Genomic DNA, 14,462 nt, shown 5'->3' on the forward strand with positions numbered 1-14,462 from the left:
GAAAATGAGGCTTTGGGCAATCTTGGAAGCATTTTCTCATAACTTCCCTCAGTCTACCACGGAAGAGGACCGTAGCCAGGAGTTTGGGACAGCCCAGAGTATAGCTCTCCATCAGAGAGGGAGAGTTGACACAGCAATATAATCCTAAAACTGGAGTGGAGAGACCAGACTGCCAGCTATTCCCATTTACAATGTATCTTGCTTGTGTGCTCAAATGCAATGGGCCTTGTTCACATGCTCACAAAGGGACTCCCTTGCCACCACTGCCCACACGGTAGGACGCCAAAAAAAAAAAAAAAACAGTTCTAAAATGCATCTTGCCTGACCACCCAGTATCCCTTTTCCAGTGACAAGAAGGAAGGATGACTCAGTGGTTAAAAGCACTGGCTGCTCTTCCAGAGGACGCAGGTTCAATTCTGAATATCCACATGACAGCTCACAACTGCCTGCAACTCCAGTTCTAGGGAATCGTATACCTTTTTCTGGCCTCTGTGGACACCAGGCTCACACGTGATGCACATGAACTCATGCAAGCACATGCATATACACAGAAATATAAATAAGTAAAATTTTAAAATAAAGTAGATAAGATGCTGGCTGTGCAAGCATGCTGACTTGAGTTCCAATCCCCAGCATCCACATAAAAAGATGGGCACAACTCGCTTATAATCCCAATGCTGTGTAGGTGGGCACAGGAGGATCCCTGGGAGTTGTTGACCAGATAGTTGGGAAGCTCTGGATCCCAGTGGAGACACTGACTCAAAAAAATAAGGTAGAGAGCAACCAAGAAAGAAACTCGATGCCAACCTCATGCCTCCTCATGTGCAGGTTCGCAGGTATGCATGTACAAACAAGCACACGTGGGCACATGTACACACATATATTCATTACAAACATATGTAAGTCAGTTTCCACTGGGACACGAAGACCCTGACCCTCAGATGATGCAGCATCATTAACTGCTAAATCCCTGCTCCACAACCTTCCTTTTCTTCTACTACAGGATTATCCCAACGTGTCTACAAAATCATCCTGTAAAGGAGATGCATCTGGGTTCTACTTATGAAATTAAAACATATTCCTAAGGGGTTGGGAGTGTAGCTCGTTTTGTAGAGGGTTTGCCTGGCCTGTGTGAAACCTTGAATTCAATCCCCTGCACCGCAGAAACTCAGACACATTGTGTGCTCAGCCAGCACTCTGGAGGTGGAGGCAGGAGGATCAATAATTCAAGGTCATCCTCAGCTACGTAGTGAGTTTAAGGCCAGCCTGGACTACAGGAGACCCTGTCTCAAGAAAACAAATTCCTGTTTACAAACATTGAGAGTACCCACAGGTGGCTATGGCTGAGGCCAGGCCTCACTGATCTGTTCATATGCATCTCGGTTATTAGTCTGACTCTCAGAGAGTGGCCTTCTTTTCTACTCTGAACATATCATCAGAATCTATGCTTAGTCTAATGGGGATTCTATGGTACTTGATGCTTCTTTTCTACTGTCTTATATGACTTTTTTGAGACAGAGCCCTACCAGGTCAACAATAGAGTTGTAAGATATGTATGCAGACCAGGTTGGTCTTACACTCACAGAGATCCACCGACCTCTGCCTCCCGAGTGCTGGGATTAAAAGCATGAGCCACTATATCCAGCTTTGTCTGACATGTTGACAGTCTTTGCTATTGTAGCCCAGAAGGGACTTTGGAGGTTCTATTTGGAGACTTTCATTTTGTTTGTTTGTTTGTTTGTTTGTTTGTTTGTTTGTGAGAGGCAGAGCACCACGGCATTCCTGTGGTGGTCAGAGGACAACATGCAAAGAAGTCAATCTTTTTCTTACACTGTGTGGGTCCTGGAATCAAATTCAAGCTGTTAGGTTTGGTGCAAGTACCCTTATTCATGGACCATCTCATATTTGGAGAGTTTGAAGGCTTTTTTTGTTGTTGTTGTTGTTGTTTTGTTTGTTTTGTTTTTGTTTTTCGAGACAGGGTTTCTCTGTAGCTTTGGAGCCTGTCCTGGCACTAGCTCTGTAGACCAGGCTGGCCTCGAACTCACAGAGATCCGCCTGGCTCTGCCTCCCAAGTGCTGGGATTAAAGGCGTGCGCCACCACCGCCCGGCGGCTTTTTTTTTTTTCATTTTATCATCTCTGCATTGGTGTTTGGCTTGCATGCACACCATATGAATGCCTGATTCTCTTAAACGTGAGAAGATGTCAAATCCCGGTGACTGGAGTACTATAGGTTAGGAGTTGCCATGGTGCTGCGGGGGATCAAGCCCTGGTCTTCCTGAAGAATAGCCAGTGCTCTCACCTCCATGCCATCTCTCCACCCCCCCAAAGATGTGCATTTTATGTGCCTGCATGCCTGTCTTTGTGTGGGTCTGTGCTCATGCCTGCAAGTACGGTACCTGATGAGGGTGCTGGGCACCAAACTCCGGTCCTCTGGGAGGGTAGTGTGCACTCTTAACTTCGGAGCCACGTCCCCAGCCTGCTACTTAGAGACTTCTGAGCTTCGAGGATCTGGAAGTTTTCATCTCTCCCAAGATCTGGTGAGCTTCAGCTGGTGTTCTACTAGACAGCCTTCTTGAGCCTCTCCTCCTCCCAGAATTCCCACAGTGCGAATTCTGTTCACTAACTCTGTCCCGTAAGTCCTGTCATTCCTCTTTTTCTCTTTTCTTAGTTCTGGCACATTGGGTCTGTTGCTGATCCAGTCACATCTTCATCTCATTGATGGAATCTTTCAAAGCAAAGGTTGTGTTGAGTTCTTTCTTCATGACCGCTTTTTCTCTGCGGATTTCACGTACCATCTCCCAGATACAAAGTTGTTTTCCTGAGTTGGTCACATTACCTATGTACATTCTTTCTCACACCACATTTCCCCAAGGTCATTATTTTGCATCCCCTTTTCAGGCATTTCATTGATTTCCTTTTATTTTGTGGCAGTAACTAGAGCTTCATTGTGTTTGGTAGCATTCCTCAAGAACTGCCCTGATTCCTTACTCAGGCTGTTTCTTCAGTCTCTGCACCAATATTGGAGCATCTTGTAAGACAGCCTTATCTTCCAGCTCTGTGGAAAAGGTTGTGTAGAGACTTTGTCCCACAGAAGGTACTGGGCTTCGATTGTCTAGGCTTTAATTCTGGATCACCTCACTAATATGATTACTTCAAGAGTAACTCAACTGAGGCTCAATTGATGAAGTGTCTCAAGCTCTGGCTTCCAGCTCCAGCACCCCATAAACCAGATATGGTGGTACCCCAGCGCTCAGGTCAGGGCAGAAGACCAGAAGTCCATGGTTATTCTCAGCTACACAACCAGTTGAAGTCAAGCCTGAGCTACATTATTTTGTCCCAAAACAACACAAACAGCTGAGATTAGTGAGTTCTTCAGGGGCCTGGGTTCCTCATGATTGGGGCATTGCTGTGGAGCTCTGTTACAGGTGGGAACAGCTAGCTGAGTCAGACCTCAGAGCTTGGATACACAGGTCTCACAGTCTTGGGCTGGTGTTACTGCTGGACTGGACCACCTGTTCATTGGAAAGCACAGCACCATATAGGCTTGGATTCCAGGGTCACAGTTATCCTCTTGGGCCTGGTGGGCATCATCTGTGTGAGCATGGCAGGATGCTGGTGGAGCCCTGGGAGTGGAGAGATGCTGCTGAGGTGGAGGGCACACTGAAGTAGTGACCCCAGTTTCAAGATGACACTGAAGCATAACAGCTCAAGCCTAAGGGAGTATAGCAGACGCTATACTCCATGGGACTCCAGTAGTTCCCTAAACCAGCCTCAAAGCTGAGAACTGTGGGACTTCCCTGTGGCTAGGAGCTGCTTCTAGGGATCTGCTGACCATTGCCTGACACCCTGGCTTCCTCCTGGCTCCAAGCTAATCCTAGCTGGGAAGCCAAGGTCACGGACCAGGGCATTGTTGCCTCTCTAGACTGTCATCCTGAGTTTCCTTAGCTCTCAAGACTCTAATCTCTCACCCTGCTTAATTCCAGGGTTCCTCCTTACAAAAACAAATGTGTCTTGGTCCTTCTTCATGGAAGAGAAGAATGCTGGGTACTTCTATTCTGCCTTTGGGGAATGAGCAGTGGCACCCACATGGGTGCTCACTGATATGAGTGCCTGTGAAGTCCAGAGGTCAACACAGGTGACCAGACACCAGGAACCATCCTCTATTGCGCTCCACTACTTTTCTTCCTTCCTTCCTTCCTTCCTTCCTTCCTTCCTTCCTTCCTTCCTTCCTTCCTTCCTTCCTTTTTTTTTGAGACAGGATCTCTGACTGACCCTATAACTTACCCTTAGAATTAGCCCTGCTGGTCAGCGAGTCCCCAGAATCTTTCTGTCTCTACCCCACCATTCTTAAGGCTGTTGATATATACCACAGTGTCTGGCTTTTACATGGATGCTGGGGATCCAAATTCAAGTCTTCATGCTTGTGGCACTAGTACCCTACCTACTGAGCAATCTTTGTGATTTTCTTTCCAAGATTATCAGTGGCCCATCTCACCATCATGGGCTGTCTTTCAAGGTTAACAACCCTACAACAGCCAGGACGAATCCCATATCATCAACCCATATTGTCAATCTCCCAAGTCAGAGTCCTCCTGACATTGACTATGTGCACGGTGACCCAGAATATGGCACAGCTCAGTGGGGTCCTGATAGACCCTGTCTACTCTACTCCCTCCTCCATGTCTGACAGAAAATTAAAATAAAATTAACATCCATTTCATATTGAGTAACATTTTAAAATATTGAACAGAATATTTAATATTTAAATAGCAAATATTTATTTTTAAAACACTTTTAAATGGTTTTAATATAATAATCAATATTGAAAATATATTTGAGATAAAGTAGATGGAACTTTTTTGTTTGTAAAAATATTTTGGAGCCAGCCAGTGGTGGTGCATGGCTTTAATTCCAGCACTTGGGAGGCAAAGGCAGGAGGCCACCCTGGTCTACAGGGTAAGTTTTAGGAATAGCCAGGGCTACAAAGAGAAACTTTGTTTCAAAAAAAAATTAAAAAATGTTTTTGAGACAAGTCTTACCATGTAGCCCAAATGCTGAGTTTAAAAGTGTGTGCCACCATGCCCGGCAGTTTTACTTTTATGAAAAAGAAATCAAAATACATTATACATTTATCAAAACAGTTTGGAACCGAAAGCCAGAGTCTTGGGCCCCATACATACAGCCTAGTGCTTAGCAACTCTGTGGCGTCAGGTAAGAACCTGACCTCAGGACGGTGAGATGGCTCAAGGTACCTGCAGACAAGCCTGATAGCCTGAGGTCATCCTCCTGAACTCATGTGGTAGAAAGAGAGAACCAACTCCCAAGTTGTTCTCTGGCATCCACATGTGTGCTGTGGCACACACATGCTCACACACATGCTCACACACACACACAAATAAAAAAATAGGTAAGGGCTTGACCTCCGCTTTAATCTGGTGAATCTGATTCCTCCCTGTGCCTGGATGATAAAAAGTTTAGAGACACAATTCATCTAAAGTTCTAACAAATATTCAACATCCAATCAAATGAGATGCTGTCAGTATTTATATACAATTTTTGAAGTCATACTGGGATTTCTTGATGCCATAAAGACACGCAAAGATCCTTACTTCCTTATCCAAACCTCCCACTGGCTCTTGACAGCAAAGATAACTCTGAGTGTGTGATATCCACCTGTGAAGGCGCCCAGCAGTGTGGTGTCCTAGAGGAGACTGAGGTTCGACAGGGCATCTGGAGTGGGGACAGCACAAGGCACAACAGTGAGATGTGCCTCTAACACTCTTGAATGGAAACGAGCAAGAAGGTTGGGGGACACCATGAAAAGATGGGGCACCCACCATCCCTGGACTTGGGAAAGGCACACAGTGGGCCAGGTTCTTCAGCCAGATCAGAAAGTGAGCTCTGAGAGAACCGGGACAGGAAGTTTCCTGACCTTTGCCCTCTGTGTCCCTTTTCTGCCATACCAGATGGCCCTGAGGGCTCATGAACTCAGAGAGAGCCTAGTTAAAGGCTTGGGTGGTACTAGTTTCCTGGGTTCAGATCCCAGCTCTGTCCTGATTGGAACCAAGTGAGACAACTTCCAAAGCCACACAACACAGCAAAGGAAAAGAAGTGAGGTGTAAGTCACATGACCATGTGACCTGGTAACTTCTCATTGCTATGATACAACACTCAACAGAAGCAACTTAAGGGACAAAGGGGCCATTCTGGCTCACACATCAAGTCTGCTATAGTGGGGAAACCAAGGCAGAAAGATCTTGAAGCACCTAGACACAATACAGCCACAGTCAAAAAGCAGAAAGGGTCTGCAGAGATGGCTCTGTGGTTAAGAGAACTGACTGGGCCTGCAGAGGACCCAGGCTCAGTTCTCAGCACCCACATGGCCGTTCACAACCACCTGTAACTCCAGTTCCAGGGGATCTGGTGCCCTCTCCTGGACTCCATGGACACTATACACATGGTGCATATACAGAGACATGGGCCCATACACTTACACATAAAAAATAAATCATTTTAGGCAGAAGAAGAAGCCAATAGCAGTGCCCTATTCCTTTTCTCAACTTATACAGTTCAGAATGCTCTCTCCAGAGAATGGTGCCACTCACGGTGGGCAGGCCTTCCCAACCCAAATAACACAATCAAGATGATACCCCACAAGCATGTCCAGAGGCCCCTCTCTCACATGAGTCTAGATTCTGTTCACATAACAATTAACACTAACCATCATATCATGTAAGCCTTGCCTTAGTTAGGGAATTGCTTGGCATCCTAGGAAATCCGCTAGCTTCCCTGGACTGTGTCTATGTGTAATATGTAGTTGAGACTGAAGTCTCCACAGCTCTTTCTAGCAGTAACACGTGTGTAAATGATAGCAATGATTTTTTTGCTTTTCCTTTTCTTTCTTTTTTCTTTTTTTTTTTTTATGGTTGTTGTTTTGTTGTTTTTCAAGAGAGGGTTTCTCTGTGTAGCTCTGGAGCCTGTCTTGGCATTCGCTCTGTAGACCAGGCTGACCTCAAACTCACAGAGATCCGACTGCTTCTGCCTCCCGAGTGCTGGGATTCAACGTGTGTGCCACCAGCGCCCAGCTAGTGGCGATGAGTTTTAAAGATCTCCAGGCACTCGAGAGGTCGCTCAGTGGTTAGCAGCGCTTGCTTCCCAGACCACGGCTGTCTCTTCATTCTGTTGGCGGTTCTCTTTGCGGTGCAGAAGCCCTTTCTGTTTAACAGTTTGTCGGTTCCTGCTTTTGCTTCCTGAGCTTTTGGAGTTGTCCAAGAAACCACAGCCCATGCCACCATCTCTACAGAGCTCCCCAAGGCTTTTCTCGAGTACTTTCAAAGTTTCAGGGTCTACATTAAGGCCTCTTATCTATTTTGAGCTAATTTGCCTGATCAGGGTGAGAAGTAGACAATGAACTTTCGGTCTTCTACATCTGGATGTCCTGCTTTTCCCAGCACTGTTTGTCGATGAAGCTGTCTTTTCTCCAGTGTCTGTTTTTGGCACCTTCGAAGGCAGTTGGCTGAAGATGCTGAGCTTATTTCGGGCACTGTGTTCTACCTCACTGATCTAAGCATCTGTTCCTGTGCCAGTATAGCACCATTTTTAACTATTGCTCAGGAAGGTGTCCTGAAACCAGGTACCATGACTCTCCAGCTTTATCCTTTCCACTCGAGATTATTTGGGCCTTTGTACTTCCGTAGAAATCTTAGGATTTTTTTTTTTAGTTCTGTGAAGCATGTCTCTGTTGTTCAAGTGAAGGTTACATTGCCTCTGTGAATGTTTTGTGTGGTAGGAGTCTTTTGACAAAAGGTCCTTTCCATCTGTGAACATGGGCAGCCCTTCCACCTTTCAGTATCCTCCAACCAGTTAGTTTGTTTTGTTTTGTTTTGAGTTGTGTAATTTCCACTGAAGAGTTCTTTCACATCCTTAGTTAGGTTCATTCCTGGAACTGCAGTTGGGGCAGGTGTTACATTTGAGACAGGGTCTCATGTAACCTAGACTGTCTTCAAACTCTCTATATAGTAAAAGATGGCCTTGAAATTCTTTGGATTTTTAATGAATTTATTGTATTGCATGAGTGTTTGCCTGAGATATGTCAAGGAATCACATGAATGCAGGGCCCTAGGAGGTCCAAAGAGGGCATCAGATCCCCTGTAACTGGAGTTACAGCTGGTTACTACCCACCATGCCGGTTCTAGGAATCTCGACATGAGCAGCCAGTGTTCTGAAATGCTGAGCCCTTGCTCCAACCCCAACCCTAAACGCCTAGTCCTCCTGCCTCCATCTCCATGGTGCTGAAGTTGCAGGTGTGCCCCACCACACCTGTTTATAAGGCGCTGAAGACGGAACCTGGAGCTTCATGCACGCTAGGCAAACATTCTGCAGAGCTACTGCCCCAGCTCCCGGCTTTTGTTTCGTGGCTACCGTGAACAGGATGCTGTCTTAATTATTTTTTCCTCAGCAAATTTATTACTAGTACATAGAGAAGCTCCTGATTATATGTCGGTTTTGTACCCTGGTACTTTGTATCCTGGTACTAAATTCATTTATCACTTCCAATAACCTTTGTTGGAGTCTTTGGGATTTTCATGTGTAGAATCATATCATCTGCAAACAGGGACAATTGGACATACTACTTCATATTCCTTGTGCTTCTTTCTCTTGTTTAATACAAGTGTGACTTGTATATCATCAGACTCCAGCCACTTCCACCCCCTCAACTCTTTTTTATCAACCATGTAATTTGAGCATACTTACCTTCTTTAACTCTTTGGGGATCCACCACCCAGCTACCAAATAAATACACGGAGTCTTTTTTTCTTACTTATGAATGACTGGCCTTAGCTTGGTTGTTTCTAGCCGGCTTTTCTAACTTAAATTATCCCATTTCTCTTTACAGATTGCCTCTGGGCTTTTTACCTTTCTTTATTCTATAGATCTATCTTTCCTTCTTACTCCATGACTGGCTGGGGGGCTTGGTAGCTGGCCCCTGGCATCCTCCTCTCCTTCTTCTTTTCTTGTTCCCCTCTCTCTTCCCTAGATTTCTCCTCCTATTTATTCTCTGTGCCTGCCAGCCCCACCTATTTCTCTCCCCTGCCTCACTATTGGCCGTTCAGCCTTTTATTAGACCAATCATGTGTTTTAGACAAATAAAGTAACACAGCTTCACAGAGATAAACAACACAACCTAAAAGAACACAACACATCTTTGCATCAATAAACAAATGTCCCACCGCATAAACAAAGGTAACACACCTTGAACTAATATTCCACAACCCATGACTTGTCCCCTGGCTTGCACACACAGTTGCACTTAACACACACTGTGTTAGTTTCTATTCCATGATAAAATAACCTGACAAGAGCAACAGAAGGGAGGAAATGTTATCTTGGCTCACAATTCCTGAGGTGTGGAGTCCATCACAGCGCATCATAGGAAACAGGGAGTGAAGTCAGGCTATAAACCCTCAAAGCCCAGTGACATACTTCCTCCAGTAAGGCCCCACCTCCTAATGGCTCCATAACCTTCCCAGGCGGCACCCCTAGCTGGGGGCCAGGTGTTCAAACACATGAGCCTGTGGGGGATGTTTGTTATCCAAATGATCACACATATGCACCCATAAAGACATACAGCAATACATACACACTTTTAAAAATCGGATTGAAAAATACTTATGAAAAAAAAGAAAAATACTTATGTCACAGAATTATTCTCAAGATTAAAAAGGAAGAAAAGAAAAAGCCAAGTTGTGTGTGGCGTGATTAGACACAACGCCTGGCTCCCGGTATGTGCTCAGAAGGGGAAGCCTTTGTTATGCTAGGTTGAGTAAGCAGCGATGCTCCTGCCTACACAGCTCTCTGTGCTGGTTTTTTCCTACTTGAGAGTCCTTTTGCTCCTGCTCCTGACTCTCCTCATTCTAATCTTAAACACCCTGAAGCTGTGGCCCCATTCCTCATGGCTGCTCTAAACGTTCACTCATCACCTCTGTCCTCACGCGCTGTTGGCTCCTTTCCCGGCTAAGCAGACACCGTAAGCAGCTGCTGTCCTTATCTGGGTGCAAGAGCTGCTTTGGGAGGAAAGACAAACTGAAACAGACATCTCAGGTGCCACCTTCTCATCTAACCTTGCTGGGAACAAGCCCCTACGGTTTCCGGGCTGCATGTGATAACAGTTTGTTAGCATATCCTAAGACCACTGACACTCCGAGCTTCCTGTAGTGGATATTTGTGACGCCTGCTTGCCTTGTGTGCTGGATAATCTGAGTTCACGAAGGGCAGAAACCAAAATTTTCTGCCTCTGCCTCTGCTTCTGCTTCTGCCTGTCTGTATCCAACACAGCCCAATCCATGGTAAGAGTTCATTTGAGTTTAGCAAAGGAAATCTCCACTCTCTCCTTGAGAGCTGAAAACTAAGACTTCAAAAGAGGCACAGGGGCCTGCAGATGGATGGCTCCGCTGGCAAAGGCAAATGACACGAGACTCACAAACTGAGTTGGAGCTCCAGAACCTACATAACAGAAGAGAACCAACTCCAGTGAACTGTTTTCTGACCTCAACACCCATGTCATAGCATGTGCACACACATACCAACACATGCACACACACACCCCCAAAAAAGTAATAAAGCATTTTTTAAAGATGCATGGGTCAAGTATAGTGGCATAATATATATGATAAATATTATATATCATACATATTATATATAAAATATATATCATATATTATTATAATAACCTATAATCCAGCACTCAGGAGGCTAAAGCAGGAGGATGGAGAGTTTGAGGACAGCCCGGACTACACATAAAAAGAAAAATAGGAGCATGAGTTTGCTTCCTCCATCTACCCCTTTACGGCCATGTCTCTTACTTCTGACAATAGCGAGTGGACCTCTGGTCTTCCACATATCCTTTTCAATAACACACCCTCGCAAACTCTGAGATCTTTTCTGCTTAAACATTTTGAGCTTCCTAGTTCTCCCCAATCTGAATTTAAAGAGGTTCATTAGATGTTAAAATGTTAAATTAGACACCATAAGGAAGGAAAGAGGGAAAAATCCAACTATAAGTGACAAATAGGAAGCCCTCACATGTTTAAAGTATGGATGGAATGGATGGGTGGATAGATGATGAATGGGTGGATGGATGGATGGATGGATGGATGGATGGGCAGATGGATGATGGATGGATGGGTGAGTTAATGTCTTTCGCTGGTCTTATAAGCAAAGCAAATAATTGTCCAGTTACCAGAGATCAGAGTGTCAAGGAATCTCAAGTCTTGAAAGTGGGGTGAGTTGATGCTGAAGATAGTTGGACTGACTATACCTCTGAGTGCACCCCCCCCCAACTTTGGGGATTTGAACTGCCTTTGAGAGAGTGGTACCTTAAGTCCTTGGTTGGAGAATTCCATTGTTGCCTCTCTGGTTCTGAACTTGCACATGGACTCCACATATGTCAAACACCAAGCCAGCAAAGTGTAAGGCTAAGAAGCCAAAGCAGCCCTTGACTTTCAGCCCACTGAACCACTCATTTTGATCTCTTCTGAGCTTCATTCCCAACCGTCTACCTACCCTAAAAGGAAAACTCCATGGTGGGAGCCTGTCTAAGAAGTAGATTCCAGGAGGAGCCAATGGTCATGGGGAGAACTCAGGAGCCAGGGAAACTGTCAGTAACTGGAGGCCATGGGCCAGAGAAGTCAGGCATTGGGGACCCTACCATAGGCTGTCCCAGTCTCTGGCCCTGACTTTCATTTGTCATTTCATTATGAGATCCTATGGGATCTATTTCTTCTTTCAAATGATGCATGGTTCTCTTTGTTTGCATACATTACTTCTGCTAAAAAGAAAAAGAGTAAGACATGGATATAGGAGGGGACTATTGGGGGTAGCAGAGCTGCTGAGGGGAAAACACGAGTTCAGCATCATCCTTTCCAATTGCTGCCAACCACACCTGGGAGGAGCCACTCTCAGGGGGGAAACACTCAGATGGGAGCTCAGCAAGAAAGCCAGGGGGTACCTAGAGCATCCAGCTCCTAAAGGAGGTAGGGCTTAAGTTAAGTTCACAGAATTTGCCAGGCAACAAGGGCCAGAGCATCCAAAGCAAGAACCAACTTCCTCCATCCAAGTCATTTTTCACTAGTGGGTTGGGTCAAGAGGATCCCAGCCCTAGATTCCCCAATCCATAAACCCTGTTCTTGGACACATCCCTCAGCCTCTCCAAGCCCATTTCTCCCCCTTGTCCTATGAATCGGGGTGTTTGTCTGCAGAGCTTTTGTGAGAATTAAACGTGTGTGGCAGTATGGAAAACATTTTAAGAAATGTCACTTCCTTTTCTTCCTCGAAGCTACATGCCCAGCCTTGACATGTCACCAGCAGGAACATCAAAAGCATGACTGGGATTTGGGGACTGGAGGCTTTTTCTACCCAACCATTCATAGTCTGTTTACTATGGCTTTCCCAGAACCCATCCTAACACACTCTCCGCATAAGCTCCAAAGGAAAAGGAGAGGAGGGGCTAGCTTCAGAGATGTCACCAACAATGCAAGAAAAACAAAAGCCAACATCCAGGGTTGGTGAGATTGCTCAGTGGGTAGAGGTACTTGCCCACTAAGCCTGACAACCTGAGTTTGAGACCGGAGTCCTACATAGTGGAAGGGAAGAATGTGCCTCTGGGAGTTGTCCTCTGACCTCCACGTCTTCACTCATATGCTTGTGTGTGCACATTCACATACACAGAGAGACACAGACATACACACGTGTGCGCACACACGCAGGGATTAAAGAAATATAATTAGAAATTTTTTATTTTTATTGATATGTATGGGTATTTCACCTCATGTATTTCTGTGCGTGCAGTGCCCATGGAGACTAGAAGAGGGTGTCAGATCCCCCGGAACTGGGCTTTTAAAACAATATCCAGGCCTAGTCCTCATCATGGGACTCGTAAGACCTGAGATTATGAGACCAAGTGTCACCTTCTATGGGGCTTGAGGGACAGGCTGCAATTAAATTATAGGAAAATCCTATAAAATGCTTTGCAATGTTTTATGAAGCTATCAATATTTCCACCAGAATGGAGCACACGGGAGGCGGTGGACAGGGGTGAACTGAGTGTGGGAAGATCTCACTTACCCCCGCTAGTGACCGATCAAGACTGACGAGGGCTCGGAAGCAGCTCTCCAAAAGACAAGACAGTACGGTCTCACTTTTATGACACCCTCGGAGAAAGAGTGTTATCTCGAGTGTGTGTGTGTGTGTGTGTGTGTGTGTGTGTGTGTGTGTGTGCACTCAAGCACAAATATGGGTGTGGGTGAGTGGGTGGGTGCGTGGGTATGTGGGATGTGCATTGTGGGTATGTGGGTATGTAGACAAGTAGGGGTCTGTGTGGGGTGTGTGTGTACACACATGAGTGTACAAGGGTGTGGATGTATGTGTTGGTGAGTGGTTGGGTGCATGGGTGTGGAGGTATGTACATGGATGGGTGTGTGTGTGTGTGTGTGTGTGTGTGTGTGTGTGTATTATTTCTTCAGGGTTGGCACCAAAAGTCAGACTTGGGGTCATTAGTCTTTGGGAGAGTAATGCCCTTTGGGTAGCTCAACACTGATGCTCTGCCCTTCTGCCTTGGGAAACAGAAATGCACCCCAAATTCTATTTACAGTGCTACTACATTCGTGGACCCCAAGTTTACAGTACCTTTTCATCAAAATTAAAGCCCTTTCCTTTTTTAAAGACTTATTTTGGTCTTTATATGTTTGTTTGTATATGAGTGGGTGTGTGCAGTGCTGGTAGAGGCCAGAAGAAGGTGTCAGGTCGCCCTGAAGCTGAAGTCACAGGTGGTTGTGAGCTGCCATGTGGGTGTTGGGAATTAAACCTGGGGCCTTTAGAAGAGCAGTTAGTGCTCTTAACCACTGAGCCATCTCCCCAACCCCTAAAGACTTCCTATTGAAATATTTTTTAATGGAATATTCCTTACCTACACCTGCCCAGTGTCCTGACAGCTTTTCCAGGTGTGAACAAAGCTAAACTTTACGATAGGAGAAAGCAGCTGAAGAAAACCTCGGCTGAACCTGCCTGCGCCGCGTGAGTCTCCTGTATCCTAGCATGACCTCAAACTCCACAGCTATGAATGACCTTGAACTTCTCTTTTCACACTTATTTATTTATAATGTGGAGGAGTAAACTGGCTGTGTCAATACATACCTTTAATCAGCAGAGGCAGAGGCAGGTGGATCTCTAGAGTTCAAGGCCAGCCTGTCTACAGAGCGAGTTCCAGGACAGCCAATGCTACACAGGGAAACTGTCTCAAAAAAAACAAAAAATAGAAAGTTAATATAACAATATGTTAACAGGAAGCTAAAAACAGGGAACTCGGGAGATGGCTCAGCAGGTAAAGGTGCTCACCATCAAGCCTGGTGACCTGAGTCCAATCCCCTGGGCCCATATGGTGGAAGGAGATGGTGACTCCCGCAAG

At 45.6% G+C, this 14,462-nt stretch overlaps 1 protein-coding gene across 2 annotated transcripts in view; it reads left to right on the plus strand.

Moving 5' to 3' along the window:
- The window catches only part of Glra1 (glycine receptor alpha 1), an 86,446-nt gene that overhangs the window by 48,067 nt on the left and 23,917 nt on the right, over nt 1-14,462 (plus strand). The gene's annotated exons all lie outside the window — the stretch shown is intronic.

The sequence above is a fragment of the Microtus ochrogaster genome, chromosome 7 (assembly GCF_000317375.1).
Source record: "Microtus ochrogaster isolate Prairie Vole_2 chromosome 7, MicOch1.0, whole genome shotgun sequence".
NCBI classification, from domain to species: Eukaryota; Metazoa; Chordata; class Mammalia; order Rodentia; family Cricetidae; genus Microtus; species Microtus ochrogaster.